The sequence below is a fragment of the Myotis myotis genome, unplaced genomic scaffold (assembly GCF_014108235.1).
Source record: "Myotis myotis isolate mMyoMyo1 unplaced genomic scaffold, mMyoMyo1.p scaffold_m19_p_6, whole genome shotgun sequence".
Classification (NCBI taxonomy): Eukaryota; Metazoa; Chordata; class Mammalia; order Chiroptera; family Vespertilionidae; genus Myotis; species Myotis myotis.
This window is the reverse complement of record NW_023416368.1, coordinates 27562952-27579579: the sequence shown is the minus strand read 5'-3', so window position 1 is coordinate 27579579 and position 16628 is coordinate 27562952. Positions and strand designations below refer to the sequence as shown.

At 45.6% G+C, this 16628-nt stretch overlaps 1 pseudogene; it reads right to left on the bottom strand.

The window, feature by feature from the left end:
• Window positions 1–15407: 15407 nt before the first annotated feature.
• LOC118657887 lies at window positions 15408–15977 on the bottom strand (annotated as a pseudogene).
• Window positions 15978–16628: the final 651 nt, after the last annotated feature.

Sequence of the window (16628 nt, the reverse complement as noted above, 5' to 3'; positions counted from 1 at the left end):
TTTGAGAGAGGGAAAGAAAGATTGATTTGTTTCACTTATTTATGTATTTATTGGTTGATTTTTTAAAATTTATTTATTTATTTTATTTATTTTATTTTTTGCGAGAGAGGAAGGGAAAGGGAGAGAGAGAGAGAGAAACACCAACATGAGAGAGAAACATTGATCAGTTGCCTCCCTTACCTGCCCTGACTGGGGATCAAACCCACAACCTGGATATGTGCCCTGACCTGGAATCAAACCTGCAACCTTTCAATGTCTGGGTCAATGCTCCAACCAACTGAACCACACTGATCAGGGCATAGCTGATTCTTGTATGTGCCCTGATCGGGGATTGAACCCTCAACTTTGGTGTATTGGGATGATGCACTAACCAACTGAGCTACCTGGCCAGAGCCGATGACATTTGTTAGAGTCAATGGCCTTTGAATATGAGGGAAATAAAGAATACTGAACACCAACAAAACCACCAAAATCCTTACATTGCTCAGTTAGAACAGTGTAAATGCTGAAGTAGGAGAACACTTTCATGACAGTTACTTCAGTCTCAAGAGAAACGACATCAGATGTGGAGAGCGGCTACAGTGTTTGGATAGGTTCAAGCCTTGGACTAATGAGAGAGCACAGTCCTCTCATGGCCACGTGCAAGTCCCAGCTTGGAGGGCAGAGCCCTCCCAGCACAATTATAGCCAACAGCTATGGTTGTAAGCTTGAACCTATGGTCCGAACACGTGGCCCCAGGTGTCTGAGTGATATGGGCTTGATAGAGTTCAGGTGTATGTAGCTGAATAGGATCGAAACCCACGAGAATGTTGTAAACATCTTGACCACGCCCTTACTTTGCCTCGTGGAATCTGGCTATCGAATAAAGACACAGCTTGTAGTCTGTGGCGCTGTCGCTGGCTCTCCATCAAAGAGGCTCTCCATCAGAGAGGACAGCGTCCCAGCCAGACCCAGCTTTTATTCTCTTGTCTATCCTTTCTTAATCCTTCACCACCCCCTCTCAGGCTCACCGAACCTGGCTGAGCTGGCACGGCACATAAGGCACCCTGGGGCTGAGCGTGCCATGGCCGTGCCGGCTCGCCACAATCAGATACTATTGAGCAGCATTATGCAGAATGTAGGCAGGTCAAGCAACACCTTCCATAGTTATCCATGCTTTGCTTCAACTTTGAATGAACACTGTACCCTTATGCAGACATTCATCAAAAGTTGTATTATCTCCAACTAAGTAGTAAAAAATTTCAAATTAACTCTTTTTTATATATGCAAACTGCATATATTTAATGTGTAATTTGATTAAGTTTGGGCATATGCATACATCTGTGAACCGTCACCACAATCAAGATAGACATACATCATCTCCAAAAGTGTTTTGTGTCCTTTTGTTTTTGGCGTGTGTTTATCATTAACAAGTAATAACAGAGTTTCTGCAAAAATTTGCTACTGTTTCTGAAGTTTCATCTGGAAAAAAAATTCTCCCAATAGCCTCATAAGCAAACGTTTTTCATAAGAAAAATATTGCACAGCCCAGCCGGTGTGGTTCAGTGGTTGAGCATCGACCTATGAGTCAGGAGGTCACATGCAGGGTTGCCAGCTCAGTCCCCAGTGGGGAGCATGCAGGAAGCAGCCAATCACTGTTTCTCTCATCATTGATGTTTCTATCTCTGTGTCCTTCCTCTCTGAGATCGATAAAAATATAAAAAAAGACAAAGAAAAATACTGCACAAAGGAAGAGTTGTTTCTGCATTGTGATTACCTGCATTGTGGCTATGCCATAAAAAGGTGAGACATTTAGATCTTTGATAATCTTTGTAATAATAAATGGAGCTATTACGTTTTTGAAAATGTGCTTGCAATTTTGGAGCCAGAAAACACTTCTGGTAGTAGACATTCAAATAGTTATTTTATTTTAATATATTGTTACTGATTTCAGAGAGGAAAGGAGAGGAATAGAGAGATAGAAACATCAGTGATGAGAGAGAATCGTTGGTTGGCTGCCTCCTGTGCGCCCCCCACTGGGGATTGAGCCTGCATCCTGGACATGTGCCCTGACTGGGAACCAAACTGTGACCTCCTGGTTCATAAGTCGACGCTCAACCACTGAGACACACCAGCTGAGCCAAACAGTTATTTGAGCTGAAAGACTGAGGATGATATAGAGTGGGGAAGTCCATTACATTTCTGCTACAATTATTTTATCTTCTTAATCTGAATTTCTCTTCATCAAAAAAAGTGTTAGGTTATCACTTTTCTTAGGACTACTTGAGGAACTCATGCATCTTTTATGCTTAGCTCATGCATCGTATGCTGGTTTATATCTGATTTTCCATCTTTTACGTTAAATGAACACTTGCATACTATAGAAAGCTTCAAATGGAATTTTTCCTCATTTAATGTTCGCTGCTCAGAAAATTCAGCATGAAATTTTTGCTTGCTTTTTAGTATTTGGGGTTCAAATATACAGTAAATATATAATAGAAACCATTGTAAGGATCAAAGAGATTGAATTTGATAATCTCACAATGGCAACAGTGCATCTATCACAAGTCTGAACTCATAATTGTTGAAAGGGCTCCAAATTCATTAAATTGAACTTGACATCTGATGCAAAGAAGGTGAACTTCCTGTTTGTCTGAAAGTGAGAACTGTACTTTTAAGGCAAAGTCTCTCCCACAAAGCCAGAACTGGTTTAAGGCAAGGTTTGGGGAAACCTGGGCCTGGCGCAGGGGCTGGTGGACTTTCAGAAGGGATGTAAGGCCTTTCAGCTGTGTCAGTGCATCTCTGGGGCAAGGCTGCCTTTAACTGGCTGACTTCAAGCACAGTCCTGGAGTGAGGCGCTTGCTGATTGGCTGTGTCTAGATGTGGGGGCTGTCACTGATTGGCTGACTGTCAGAAACTAGGTTCTGCCATGGATTTGCTCACTTTCAGAAGCATTAACTAGGGTGAGAGTATTGCTGATTGGCTGATTTTCAGAACAAAAATCGTAAGTTATTTCTTATTAACTAAGGGTGGTTGCTGTTCAGAACTTGGTTTTTCAAAGAACAGTGTTTTCCTTTCTTGAATATGAAAATAAGTCCCTTTAATTCCCAGTCTGCCCTTTTGTACTTCCCTTCGCCAAACCAGAAGGAAACTGTAAGGAATCCTCTAGGTCAGCAGTTCTCAACCTGTGGGTCGCGACCCCTTTGGGGGTCGAACGACCCTTTCACAGGGGTCGCCTAAGACCATCAGAAAACACATATATAATTACATATTGTTTTTGTGATTAATCACTATGCTTTAATGATGTTCAATTTGTAACAATGAAATTAGGGGTCACCACAACATGAGGAACTGTATTAAAGGGTCGCGGCATTAGGAAGGTTGAGAAGAAGTGGCCTAGGTCTTTATTTGTGCAGAAATGCTTTTCAGCTAGTGTTGCTAGGTAAGTGACTAAGTACCAATTACTGTGGAGGAAATTGCTCATATGCATTTTGTAATTTTTTGGGGGGTGGGCAGCTGAATACGAACTATTAGTCAGTACAGAATGCAGGACAAAATACAGGACACGTCCTGTATACATAGGCGCCCCTGTGGGAAAGTGCAAGGGGAAAGGGAGGAAGCCCCACCCGTAGCAGAAGGAAGTGCAGTCACTGCAGCCCTGCTTGTTAAATACAAACATTGGCAACAGCCTAAGTATCCGTCAGTCATGAGCTGGTTTGATGTAGTTTTGTGCCTATGAAATGGAGTAAAACATAGCCATTGAAAAGGAGTTGGAGCTCTGTGAACTAATAGATAGGTTTTAAAAAAGCGAGATGCAGAACGCCATGTATAGTATCATTTATTCTAAAGTTTGCATGGGGTCATGGCAGTAGGAACAAGTATTTGTTCCCATATGCATAAACCATCTCTGGAAGGACATTCAAGAAGCAGTTGCGATGATCTCTTTGGGGACGGGGAGCAGAGAGCATCTTCCCTTACACGGCATGGATAAGGAAACAGCCTAAAAGAGGCTTGCAACCAGCCTATGCACACTTTATCAACAGGGCTTCAAACCCGGTCAGCCTGTGGCTTCTCTCCACTACATCCTTTGTGAATGCATTACCTATATAAACAAGTTTAATTATTTTAAAACATGATTTTTAAAAATCCAATGTGTGCCCCTAGCTGGTTTGGCTCAGGGGATAGAGCATTGGCCTGCGGACCAGGTTTGATTCTGGTCAAGGGCATGTACCTCGGTTGCAGGCTCCTCCCTGGCCTGGGCTCTGGTCAGGGCTTGTGCATGAGGCAACCAATCTCTCACATCATCAATGTTTCTCTCTGTCTTTCCCTCTTCCACTCTCTCTGGAAAGATCAATGGAAAAATATCCTTGGGTGAGGATTAACCCCCAAAATAATAATAAATAAATAAATACTAAAAATCCAATGTGTGAACTGGGCAGTGACAAGGGGTACAAGCTTGATATGTGTGTGTGTGGTGGGGGAGGGGCAGGATGATTTCTGAGCCGGTGACCCTTCTGCACCAGGGTGGGCCTCTGAGCTGGCCGGCCAGCTGTGCGGAATGTTTCCCACATCGCAAGTCTCCTCCACATCACAGGGCACAGGAAATAGCCTGGGGCTGTGAGGGGAGCAGTGCCGCCCCACATAGCAAATAACGGAGAAAAGACCTCACAAGAAATGCACTAAATTGCACAAGCAGCCGAAGGGAACAGGAACCACTCTGAGCTACTCTGCATTGAGTTCAGTTCCCGGGAGCTCTCTGCTGCTAAGAGAAATAAAAACCAAGAAGGGTCCTCCAGAGTGTCCTTGAACTTTCATCGCTGGAGGTCTCCTCATTTGCAAGTCAGTCCACTTTGAATATAATAGCTTCTTTCCCAGCAAAACAGATCTCTGCAGCACAAAATGTACTACAGGGAGACAGTATGACAAAAACTTTTGAAAATAGAGGCGCTGAGAGCGTTGGAACCCACTGTAGCAGATAATCACCATTGTTATAGCAGCAAATACTGACTATGTATTGTGTCCTAGGGGCTGTTCAAGTGCTTTGCATGCATAACAATCTCCGTGCTTAGAACAAGGCTCTGAGATAGGCACAGTTATTCCAGTTTTACTGATGAGAAAACTAGCAGAATTCACCCAAGATCATGGCAGTGGCTGATCTGGGGTTTGAACCCGAGCTGTCTGTACTTCTAGGCATTTGATCGTATTCTCTCCAAAAGAGAGCTTCTCTAGCACAGCCTCAAAACCAATGGAAAGCATCAAGCATTCACTGCATACCTACTGTGTGCCTGGGGCTGGGAGAGGTGTCAAGGACATTTGGTGTTTCCGAGTGCCCACAGAGCTCCTGGAATGTGTTATTTAAAATGGAGATGAAATTCATATGACAAAAATAACCATCTCAAACTGAAAAAATGAGGGGCATTTAGTACACTCACGATGCTATGTGACGCCACCTCTATTTAATTCAAAGCTTTCATCGCTCCATAAGGAGACTCCCTACCCAGGAAGCAGTTTCTCCACTTCCTCTTCCCTCCAACCCCTGGTAACCAAATCTGTGTTCTGCTTCTGGACTTACCTATTCTGAATATTTCATATAAACGGAACCATACAATATGATTCCTTTGTGTCTGGCTTCTTGCACTTAGTATAGTGTTTTTGAGGTTTATTCACATTGTAACGTATATCAGTACTATTTTGCTTTTTATGGCTGAATAACATTCCATTGCATGCATATACCACAGTGTGTTTATCATTCATGCAATGGTGGACATTTTGGGCTGTTTCCACCTTTTGGCTTTTGCCAAAATGCTGCTGTGAATATGCATGTGCATGTACTTGCTTGAGTATCTGTTTCCACGTCATTGAGGTATATACCCAGGAGTGGAATTGCTGGGTCATATGGTAATTCTGTGTTTATCTTTTGAGGGCCCACCAAATTGGAATGTGGTATTTTGATATTGGAATCTTTCTTTGGCACCTTGGCTTTCTCCTATCTAAGAAAAGGAGTGCTCCTTTCTAAGGCACATAAAAGAAACATGGTGTGGTGTAGTAGAGAGAACATACAGGCTGACCTGGTTTTGAATCTCTGTTGATTGCATGTGTGAGGCTAGCTACAGGATAAGCCTCTTGAGGCTCAGTTTTCTTATCTGGAGAAATGGAGATGATCATACCATTCATTCATTCATTCATTCATTCATTCATTCTGTGAGTGTTGAGGGCTTATTGTGGACCAGGCGCTGGGGTAGGGTGAGCTATCATGGAGTTTACAGAATGAGGGGCTGGGAAAGGAAATGAGGACCAAGGAGTAAATTATTCTGCAAAGGGAAGAATCTTTTTTGTCATGAGACTAATCACTCCCTTTAATCACAAGTAGTTAGTGAGTACAGTCAGGCGGGCCTGCATCATATTCCTCTCCTCCCCAGTCACCAATACAAGGCCTGCAGAAAGAGATATGGCACTTAGAGTTCTGGGGTAACAAGCAGCAGAAATTGAGTGGCTTCGTGTACTGGAAAAACATTGGGGTAGCTCTCAGAATTGAAAGAACAGCTCATCAATGGGTCCTCCGGGAGGCGCGGTGAAGAGGCCAGGAGGCATCTCAGCACCATGCCTTTGGCCTTTCGCTCTGGCTCCCCTGGCATTGTGCCTTAGATGTCTCTGCTCTGACCTTTGTCTCCCACCTAATTGCCCCAGCTCAGGGCATGTGTGGTAGGGTGCTGCCTATAATTACAGGCTGGGCTTTGCACAACTCTAGGGTGGGGTGGTGGGAGTGGTACCTTTATGTCGAGGTCATCAGAGGTTGGAAATTTCATTATAACAGTTTTTTAGCAAATCATAGTCAAGTGTCTTGAAGAAGGGTATCTTTGTACAAAGTCACAATTGGGGCTGAAAGAGCCCAACCCAGTCTGGGACCAGAAGTGGAAGTTAGCTTGGACTGCAAAAGAAAAAAGCCAGCTTGGAGGAGAGGGAAGTTAAGGCCAGCTGCAAAGCCACAGGAGACATATGAACACGTACATAACTGACGTTCTCCCGAAGCCATGCAGCAGCTGTGAAGTGTCACGAGGACCCCCGGTTGGGTGACTACTGCTTTCTGATCTAGGACAAAAGCAAAGGCCTGCTTTGCTGTTCTCATCTATCACTGGGATAACCAACTGCTCAGCTGTCCTCACCTCATGGCAACACTCAATCTGTAGTTAATCTCTGTTTTTCTCAATCCCCACTCTAAAAGAGCAGCCAGACCAGAAGTGATTGCTGCTTCACTGAGACCCCACTCAGTTCTTGAGCTGGAACCCAACATTTACAAAAGAGCTGCCCTCCTTCCATGGGTCCTCTGGAATGCCCCGCCTCGCTGTATCAAGTCAAGATCAGACTCCAGACTGCAGGCTTGGCCATGGTGGCCTCTGGCTAATTAGGCTTTACCGGGACTGCCAGGGGCTGGATTAGAAGTCTGTGATTGGCAGCACTGCCAGGCCGTAGGATGGGGGGCTGAAGTTCCCCAAAGGAAAGAAGACTGCTGCCATCAGGAAAAGGTGAAAGTATCGGGCACCCAGACCCAAGAGATGGCTCTTGGAGTGGTGCTCAATTAATGCTAATTATTATTAACTACAGGCCCGGTGCATGAAATTCATGCACGGGGAGAGGGAGGTCCTTTAGCCTGGCCTGCACCCTCTCACAATCAGGACTTCTCAGGGGATGTCCAACTGCTGGTTTAGGCCTGATAGGATCGGGCCTAAACTGGCAGTCGGACATCCCTCTTGCAATCTGGGACTGCTGCCTCCTAACCACTGGCCTGCCTGCCTGATTGCCTCTAACCACTCGCCTGCCTGCCTGATCGCCCCTAACTGCCTCTGCCTCAGCCCCTGCCACTGCCGCACTTCGTCTGGAAGGTCATTCAGTTGTCCAGTCTAATTAACATATTACACTTTTATTATTATAGACAAGCGTCCTGGTGCACTAATTCGTGCACAGGTGGGGTCCCTCTGGCTGGCCTGCAGGGATCGGTCTGAAACCCGCAGTCTAACGCCGACTGCAGCTCCTACCGGCTGCTTCCGCTCATCCCGGCCCCACTGTGCCTGCTGCGGACTCGTGCCCAATCAGTCCCGATTGGGAGAGGCTCGGGCTGCCACAGCAGCACTCACAGCTATGAGCCCTGTGTCTGTCACCTTCCCAAGGGGATTGACCTGCAGGATCAGACTGAAACCGGCTCTTCGACATCTCCGAGGGATCCCAGATTGTGAGAGGGTGCAGGCCAGGCTGAGGGACCCTACTGGTGCACAATCAGGCTGGGGAAGGACCACGGGTGGGCTCCAGGGAGTGCCCGGCCCATCTCCCTCAGTCCCCATTGGCTGGACTCCATCAGCAAGCTAACCTACCAGTCAAAGCATCTTCCCCCTGGTGGTCAGTGCATGTCATAGCAAGCAGTTGAGCAGCCTTAGCATATAATTAGCATATTACACTTTGGTTGTTCAGTTGTTCTGCCGTTCAGTCTATTTGCATATTATCCTTTTATTGTATAGGATGAGGCCATATTTTTAGAGACACTACAGCAAATGTCTTATAAAATTATAGATAATAATGATGACTAATAATGATTGAATACTGTCCATGAGCCAGGTACTGTTTGTCTATGACCTCATTTAATTCTTAAAACGACCTCATGCCTATTTTATAAATCTTTGCAGTTTCTAGGACATACTCTCTGTCCTGGAGAGTCAGCCAGCATAATGAATGCTGGAGGCAGGTTGCTCCCAGCTCTGGACGACACCTCAGTGATTATGCTGGCCTGGCAGCTGCCTGCCCCAACCCCCAACCCCACCCCTGATTTCTTTGGCTCTTTGTAGGGACGTGTGAAGTCAGAAGTGGCTATAGAATCAACTCACCCCACTTCAGGACAGAGGACTCACACTCTACTCTGACAGTAATAATAACAACCATTGAAAACACTCGTTAGCAGTTTTACTATATGTAGGACTGTGCTAAGAACTCTGTATGTATCATCTCATTCAATCCACAGAACAGCTCCATGAGCTACATGCTCCCTTATTTGACAAATGAGAAAACTGAGGCCCGCCCAGGAATGTTTCTTGCTAAGGTCACGCAGTGGATGAATGACAGAGCCAGACTTGAACGTGAGGCTGTCTACAGCTCCTGTGCTAAACCACAAGGCTACACTGCTTGACTGATCGGCCATCTATAGATGCGGCCTCTGATTATATTTTTGTGCTTGTTTATTTATGTACTTGTTCATGTGTAAATATATTTTTAATGAATTAAGGAAGAAAGCACTCGGCACAGGGTCTGGTTCATGAGTCTCATGAGTCACTATTATTGCAGTTATAAAAGGAAGTGTTCTTGAAAAGTATGTAAATCAACTCCTATTCTCTCTGTAACTTTAGCTTCCAATTCTCCTTTACCTTCATTGCTCAGGGATGTTCAGTTTGCCAGTGGCTTTAAAAGGCTCTCCATCTCTCCCCTGAATGCCATCTGCCAAACCTCTCCCATATGCTTAGTGTGGCAAACAAACACATAAAGACAAGCACCTAAAAAAAAATAAAAGCATCTCTTAGCAAATTATTTTGGGAAAGGAAGAATCATATTGTCATGGGGTAAATGTCACCACCACCCCCAACTTTTCTGTTCATAATCTCAGGAATTTAGGGAGGAGGTTGGAGAGGAATTTGGGGAGAGCCCAAGAGAGTCTCTGCCACTGAGGGTAGTCAGAAGGGCTCAGAGTGTGGGCTCCAGCCATTGCATCACTGCCGTCATGGGCAGCTGGGTCAAAATGCAGATTCCTGGCCCCACCCCAGGCCTGCTGAGGCCATATCTCTGGAGATAGTGCTCATGAACCTGCATTTAGCATTTCCTGGTGAAGAGCTATAGTTTTATTCTAGTACTAGAGGCCCAGTGCATGAAATTCATGCATGGGTAGGGTCCCTAGGCCTGGCCGGCTATCAGGGCCAATCTGTAGGGCAACCGGCAGGGCGATCAGGGGGGCCCTGTTGGCACCTGCCTTGGCTGGCCCAGCACCACCTACTTGCTGTCCCTGCCCCCCATCGCCACCGCCAGGTGGGGCCTGTGGGCTGGGGGCAGCTCCTGCGTTGAGCATCTGCTTCTGGTGATCAGTGCGCATGATAGCAACTGGTTGTTCGGTGGTTTGGTCGATTTACATAGTAGGCTTTTATTATATAAGATGTTTGGAAGGAGTCAGGGGCAGGGCTGGAGTCACTGTCAGGGGAGGAAGAAAGTCTGGTGAAAAAGTGCCTCTTGAGCCCAGCCGGCATTGCTCAGTGGTTGAGCATCGACCTTTGAATCAGGAGGTCATAGTTCGATTCCCAGTCAGGGCATATGTGGGGTTGCAGGCTTGATCCCCAGTGTGGGGCATGCAAAAGGCACCTGATCAATGATTCTCTCTCATCATTGATGTTTCTCTCTCTCTCCCTCTCCCTTTCTCTCTAAAATAAATTTAAAAATATATTTTTTAAAAGTACCTCATGGATGGCTGTCTTTTTAGGGGGGTTCCTGAGTTTGTTCTCGCATGTCTTCCCTCCATAACTTTCATCCTGAATGCACTTGACTTATTAACACCATCTTACTATTACATGACTGTGCTAAGGCTCCACCTCTGGGGAACGTGACGGGGGAGGAATCACTCTTCCTGCTTCTCCCCACCCCAGACACGTTCCTGCTCCCAGAAGGCTACTCCCTCAGGACCTACCATCTTTCCAGCCCCCTCACTCTTCTTATTTCTTCTGGCCTTGGCTGCTGCTGTTCCATTGTGGGGAAGGCAGAGAGGTGCTCCTTTGTATGTCACTCCGCACAAAGACCCATTCCCCTTGTGAAGTTCAGTGATGAAATTCATATGAATCACTTCACATTTGGATTTGAGGCACTGATTTTTTTGTATCTAATTTAGTGTGGACTGGATTGAGAGAAGTGCAGCCTGTTTGTTTATCCTCTTGGCTGACCTTCCCTTCCCTCCTTTCTGCGTTTGTTTATTTCTGACTCTACTACTATTGCAGGTTGCATTTACCAACCCGGTCTGCCTTGGTGTTGCCCACAGAGGAGGCAGGGCCTGAGCCTGTGCCTGGCTGGGGGATGAAGAGGAGGCTCCGGGGCATTTGGGAAGAAGGGAATCCATGCGTGTAAAACACTTTGCTACAAACTCAGCCACAGATACCCATTCAAACTCAGACACTAGCAACGGACTTAGAAACACATTTTTTCAAGGACGATACCCTGGCGTATACTGAAACCATCAGGTACATGTGCCCCACCTTGGAACACAGGCCTAAATTATGGTGCTCAGAGTAAATTTACGGAGGTGGATTCTCAGGCTTGAGTGGAACACAGGTCAGCTGGGGCCGTGAGGACCTTTTTGGCAGGGAGTTGGGATCTCACCTGCCTGCCTTCTGCATGAGTCCCCGAGCGTTCTCTTCAGTGGGGCAAACACAGTTAGAAGGCGCTGTGTTTTAACTTTTAAAATCACCCCACGCTCCTATTAGCACTTGCATATCCTCCTCAAGTTTCTGTTTCTCCTCTTTTCAGCGGAGCTGGTTGCACTCTGCTCCGCCACACCCCGGGGCAAGACTCTGTAGTGCAGGCAAGTCAGCTGACTTGAGAGGTGACCTTGAGACTCTGAACAGTGTCCTCTGCTCCAAGCAGCTTGTCAGCTGAGCTGAAGAGCCACAGGCAGCTTTTCTTTACTTGATATGTCTCCTAGCCCTTTTGATAAAAATGTTTATTTAAACACTTCTTAAAAATATGTTTGTATTGATTTTTAGAGAGAAAGGAAGGGAAAGAGAAGCATTGATGCGAGAAGCATCAATCAGCTGACTCCTGCACACCCCGTAGTGGGGACCGAGCCCACAACCTGGGCATGGGCATGTGCTCCGACAGGGAATTGAGCCGGTGACCTTTGATGCATGGAAAGGTGCTCAACCAACTGAACCACATCCACCAGGGCTAAAAATTTGTTTTACATTTCTTGTATTGATGTATAACTTTTAGATCTTAAATGTACAGCTTGATGAATTGTTATGTAAGTATACACCACTCAGATCAAGATACTGTGCTGCTTAGCACAGTAGCTTCCAGCCACCGTATGGCTACCAGGCAATTGCAGTGTGGCTAGTTGGAACTGAGGTGTGCTGTAAGTGTAAAATACACTCCTGACAACTTAGTACAAAAAATAAAAGGAATCATTCATTGATAATTTTAAAATAATGGTTAAATATACATATATTGCCCTAACCGGTTTTGCTCAGTGGATAGAGCATTGGCCTGCGGACTGAAAGATCCCAGGTTCGATTCCGGTCAAGGGCATGTACCTTGGTTGCAGGCACATTTCCAGTAGGAGGTGTGCAGGAGGCAGCTGATCGATGTTTCTAACTCTCTATCCCTCTCCCTTCCTCTCTGTAAAAAATCAATAAAAATATATTTTAAAAAAATAAATAAATATACATATATTTTGGGTTTATTGCATTCAATGAAAACATATCGTTAAACTTCATTTCACCTGTTTCTCTTTAGGTTTTTAAATAGCTACTAGGAAATTTTAAATGACATGTGCAGCTTGCATTGTATTTCTTTTGGATAGTGCTGGTATAGAGCATTCCCATCAGTACCATCCCTAAAGGTGACCCTATTCTGATCTCTGTCATCCTAGGCTTGTTGTGAGCGGTGGGAATAGCACCAGGTGTTAGACCGGTGGGGTCAATTCAGACCTGGGTTCGGCAACCTTGGTACTTGAGTTCTGCGTAGGAAAGAATTCAGAGCCAAGACTCAAACTATAAGAGAACATTTATTTGGAAAATCACAAAGGTAGAGTAATTTTTAGAAGCAATGGGCTGAGGAAACAAGTTGTAGAGGCAAAAGAAGGGCACGTAGAGCTTGGGAGTGAGGAAGGTAATGGTTATGTGCCAGGTGGAGAAGGCGGGGAAGGGAAAGGCACTGGCATGTGCTGGGTCTTAAGGGGTTTAAGGGTGGAGATTTTAGGGGAGGTCCTAGGGGAAGATCTCAACAGACTATTCAGCAGCTTTCCGGGTGTGTCCTTTCAGAGTCCGATCTCCACTGATTGATTGGTCGGTGACAGGGCAGAGGGCCAGGGCAAGGGTCGTTATTCAATGCAGTTGGTCCTGAGGTCAGCCTTGGCATTGCTTGTCTGGTTTTGCTGCTTTTCTGGGCCAGGAGCGGAAATACAACTGAGGCCTAGATGTTATCTCTAGGGAGGAAAAGTCAGGGCTTCAAACCCATGACCGTTCATATCCTAGGGGAGGAAAGGTCACCCTGGGGGTGAGGTCCCACCCTACAGTTGTCCCTGGCTAGGCACCTGCGGCTTTCTGCCCTGGTGACCTTTTGTACCTGGCCCATCGTCCTTGTTCTGCTCACATCTGTCTAACTGCCTACCACAGTTCACTTGGCCTGTTTTTGACCTTTATGTAGATGGAATAATATAGTATGTGCTTTTTTTGTATTAGACTTTTTTTCGCTCAATGTTAAATCTGTGAAATTCATCCATATTATAGCATGTTGTAGTCATTTGTTCTTTTTCACTGCTCTGTGATATTCTGTGGTAACAATTTATTTTCCCCATTCTGTTGCTGATGAACACTGGTGTTTTTCCAGTGTTGGACTTTTGTTAGTAAGGCAATAATGAATGCTTTCGTACGTGTATTTTGGTGTATGTACATAAACACTCATTTCTATTGGTATACACTCAGGAAAGGAACTGGGTATATGCCATGACCCTGGGCCATGGGATAGAGTATGTTTTTCTTTGGTAATACTGCCCACCCTGTTTCCCAAAGCAGTTGTAACAATTTACGTCCTTTCTGCCATAGATGAGGTCCCAGTGGCTCCATATTCTTACCAGCGCTTCGTATCGTAGTCTTTTTTATTTCAGCCATCTAGTAGAGAGGCAATCACGTTTTGAATTGAAAATAATTCTTACCATTGTTTTCTCTACAAGGTAACAGATACCCACCCAGCTGATGTGTAGAACATACATATAGACAACATGAAGAAAAAAAATACCCATAATCTCAAGTCAGCTACTGTTAGTGTTTGATATATATGTATATCCATCTATATATTTATCAGTGTGCATACGAATGGTATTATACATACTACAATAAATTTTTTCTAAGTAATTTACCATCACCATCTTTTCATATCTGTGAGTATTCATCTACAGCATAGTTTTTTCAAAGCTAAATAATGTTCCATTTTATGGATATGCCATCATTTAATCGATCCCCTTACTCTTGGGTATTCACTAGAAGTTATTAAGTCCAGTCAACACTCAAGGGGAGGGGATTAGATCCCACCTTTTAAAGGGAAGTGTCATGGATTATGCACATATTTTAAAACAACAACCCAGCCTCCTTTTTCCCAGTCTGCACCTCTATAAAATATTACTGGGAGTGAAGAGGACTATTAGCCATTAAGTTGTTGTGATAACTGATTAACCATTTGGAAAAAATAACAAAACCACAGAAACCTAGATCCCTACCTCACATTGTACACCAACATAAATTCCATATGGTTTAATATTTGAGTGTACAAAAGTATTAGAAGAAAATTCAGATGAAATTGAAGTAGAATAGATATGGGGCCAGCTGTTCATCTTTTTTTTTTTTTTTTTTTCAGTTTCCAAGTAATTTTATTCAGAATTTTGAGTTTGTTTCCTAAATCAATGAACACTATACAAAAAAATGTAAAAATAGCTACTATTTTTCTCCCTGTTCCTCCCCACACTTGGGTACAATCCCCTGCGCCACCTAACTCAGGGGTTCTCCCTCCAGATTTGGTCTGGTAAATGAGGTTGAGTGACATTATGGCCCCTTGGATCATTTTCAGAGGAAGTTGGCTGGAGCAGGGAGAGCCTGTGGAGTTTGGGGGTTTACTAAGTCAAGGAAGTAGATTAGTGTTTTTAAGAGAAGAGATGGTGCCGAGTCTACCCCAAAGAAAAGAATATCTAAAATGTTCACTGTTACTTCTTTGCCTCAAAAAGTGACATTTAGTCAAAGGAAAAGACAAAAGAAATAAAACGACAAGATGTCTATCCCTTGGCTCCCTTCCCTACTCCCTCCTGCTCCTCCTCAGTCCCCCAACGACTGAACCCTGGCTGGAGTGAGGAGGCAGGTCAGCCCCTCTCAGAGGAGGTCAGCAACACTGAGGGACATCTCCTCAATGGAGGTGTAATAGAAGGTCTCGATGTCTCGAAGAGTCCTCTTGTCTTCTTCTGTCACCATATTAATAGCCGCACCCTTACAGCCAAAACGTCCACCCCTGACTGATTCTATGGACATAGTTTTCCCTGTTGGTGGGTAGGTCATAGTTGATGACGAAAGAAACCTGCTGCACATCAATGCCTTTGGCCAGCAGGTCAGTGGTGATAAATACTCTGCTAGAGCCGGAGCGGAACTCTATCACAATCACTTCTCGTTCCTCTGGTCCATATCTCCGTGCATGGCAGACAGTGAAGTCTTGGGCCAGCATCGCCCCTGGGTGTTGCTGTTGAGCTTTCGGAATGTGTCATAGATCTGGTCCTTGAATCCACGGTTTAACGTTTTATCAGCTTCATCCAGGACAAACATCTTGATGTATTTGGGAGACGGGTATCTGTGGTTAAGCGGGTAAGCGTATCAAACACGGCCTGGGGTTCCGATGATGATATGGGGAACTTCCATCTGCAGCTTCTGCACCTCAGCATGCATGTTGGTACCCCAAAGCAGGCATGGCAGGCACCCATGTAATCTCCTAAAGCCGTGACTACCTTCTGTAGCCTTGATACCAGGAAAAATGGCTTGCTGCTGGATGGCAGAGGGTTTTTCAAAATCATAGGTGGAGGTGCCACTGGGGAGGAGCTTGGAGAGGTCCCTGTCATTAAAGCTGTCAGCAATCTCATTCTAGTCACTCTCGATGATGCCTTCAGGCTCCATTCCCTCTGGGCTTTGTCTCTGGATCTGTAGGTTTAAAGTATGAGTAAGCTGGCAGAGGCACATTAGAAATCCCCACAGCCAGCTCTTCCCACCAGCAGCCGGCCTTGCATGGTGCCACCTTCACTCCCTGACCCAACCCCCACCAGTCCCGGGAATCCTGACTCGCAGACGTGACCCTTAGAAACTCTGGGAGCAACTGTTCTTGATTCTGTCATGTTCAAGTTATTGCAAACTCAAGCTTTTAAGGGAAGGTTTGTGGTTTTATAATAAACTAGAGGCCCGGTGCACAAAAATTTGTGCACTGGGGGGGGGGGGGGGAGAGAATCCCTCAGCCCGGCCTGTGCCCTCTCGCAGTCTGGGACCCCTCGGGGGACGACCATTTGCTGACTTAGGCCTGCTCCCCAGGGGATTGGGCCTAAGATGGCAATCAGACATCCCTCTGGCAGCCCGGCAGCCCTTGGGGGATGTCCACTTGACAGTGGGGAGCAGACCTAAGCTGCAGTCAGACATCCTTAGTGCTGCTGAGGAGGCAGGAGAGGCTCCCACCACCACCGCTGTACTGGCAGCCATCAGCCTGGCTTGTGGCTGAGCAGAGCTCCTCCCATGTGAGAGCGCCCTGACCACCAGAGGGCAGCTTCTGCATTGAGCGTCTACCCCCTGGTGGTCAGTGTGTGTCATAGTGACCAGTCATTCCCACTCGTTCTGCTGTTAGGG